The sequence below is a fragment of the Cucumis melo genome, chromosome 7, assembly GCF_025177605.1.
Source record: "Cucumis melo cultivar AY chromosome 7, USDA_Cmelo_AY_1.0, whole genome shotgun sequence".
NCBI lineage: Eukaryota > Viridiplantae > Streptophyta > Magnoliopsida > Cucurbitales > Cucurbitaceae > Cucumis > Cucumis melo.
The window spans coordinates 7,375,667-7,377,627 of NC_066863.1; positions in this window are offsets into that span (position 1 = coordinate 7,375,667).

Below are 1,961 nucleotides of genomic sequence, written 5' to 3' on the forward strand. Positions count from 1 at the left end.
AAAAGTATCTCAGGAGGACGTTTCTTTCTAGGTAACAATCTAATTTCTTGGTTCAGTAAAAAAGCAAAATTGTGTTTCTCTATCAGCTACAGAAGCTGAATATATTGCAACTGAGAGTGGTTGTACTCAACTCATTTAGATGAAACAAATGCTTTATAAATATGGTATTCAACAGAATATGATGACTCTATATTGTAATAACATAAGTGTAATAGATATTTCTAAAAATCTTGTTCAGCATAGTAAAACCAAACATATTGATATAAGACACCATTTTATCAAGGAGCTTATCGAAGGAAAAATTATTTCACTTGAGCATGTTCGTTCTACTCTTCAGCTGGCCGATATTTTTATAAAACCACTTGATGTCGTTGGGCTTTATGTCCTAAAACTCGTAGATAGTAAATATAACCCATTGACTGTTATTAATAAAGTATTATTATTATATTTGAGTAAGTGTTATTGGTTATATTATTAGTTTTGTCTTAATAACCCAAATCCAATAAACTAAAATCCTAAGCTGTTTGATGAGTCTTGAACAGTATGTAGAGACGTACAGTGATCAATATTCGAGATCAGCTTAAAGGGTTTATAGTATAGAGTTTAAGCTGGTTACCTTATCTTGGTAACACTATGGATACAACTCACTTTGTATTTGATACAAACACAATGATCCAATGCGTTCGTGTAGGTGACATGCGAGTGAGGGCATCTTATGCAATGAGTTTGCATAAGACTGGACCACGAAATAATAACCACTAGATGTAATTCTGTTAACTTGTTAGGTTTCTATTTCATTAGGATGACCTAGGTAACTTAGTCTTAATCTTGAGTGTATTATGAACTCCTGTTCGCGAGGGATCGTCCTTTGATTTTTACGGGTGAGAGTGTCCAGATTACCGACTCAATATGCTTATCATTTTAGGGACAAGATTGAGTGGGAAGCTGGGAACATAATCACACAAGATAGAGTTCACTCTTTCCCGACTTTAGGGTAAGTAGATAAGTGTTCCCTTAAATGGTGTCTTCGAGACTTGAACAAAGGGTCTTACCCTCTCTATGGCTCGAGAAGGGTTTTTGTTTAGTGGTTGGACCATAAACAGGTTGTAGAGAAGCACTGGTATTTAAGGACTAGAAGTAACAAAGGAGTAAAATGGTAATTTGAACCATCTGGTGTTACGAACATTTGTGAAGGACTAACTTACTAGTATTGGTCTATATTCGTGGACACAAAAATATATCTATAGTGAGAAGAGTTTAGTTGTAAGTCTTTAGTGGAGTGTACACACAGTTAACGAATATTGATTAATGTGTTTAATGAGTTTAGACAATTAATCTCATATCGTTGTTGCTTCTGACATGTAGGTCTATTAGTTCCCCTTCCTAGCTCGTAAAAGGTAATGAGATTTAATTGTATTGGTTGTAATTTGTAATGTTAAAATTTATTTTGGGAATTAATATAATGTATGGTGATAGGTTATAATATAAAGTTTATATTTTAATTAAACTTTATTATATAAAGTTAATTTTGGATATGAAGTTAATTTTGGATATGATTCAAAATTAATTTATGAGAATAAAATATTTGAATGAGTTCAAATATTAATTTAATGTAGATTCATATTAAAATTATAGGTTAAAGTTTAATGTGTATATGATACATATTTCTATAGGTTATGAGAGAAATTTATATTTCAATATGATTCAAATTTGGATTAATTTAAAAATATGATATTTAATTTAGCAATTAATTAATTGGAGAATTAATTAATAGTTTAGTTTAATTTTATTTAATTAAATTTGATTCAATTAAATTAATTAAATTTAAACTATAGTTTATGTGAGAAATATTCGTTTAAATATCATTTGAATGAAATATTAATTAAATATGATTTAATTGATCAATGGATGGAATTATTATAAATAAGTGATAAGTAATATGGATGAAGATACTGTTTATA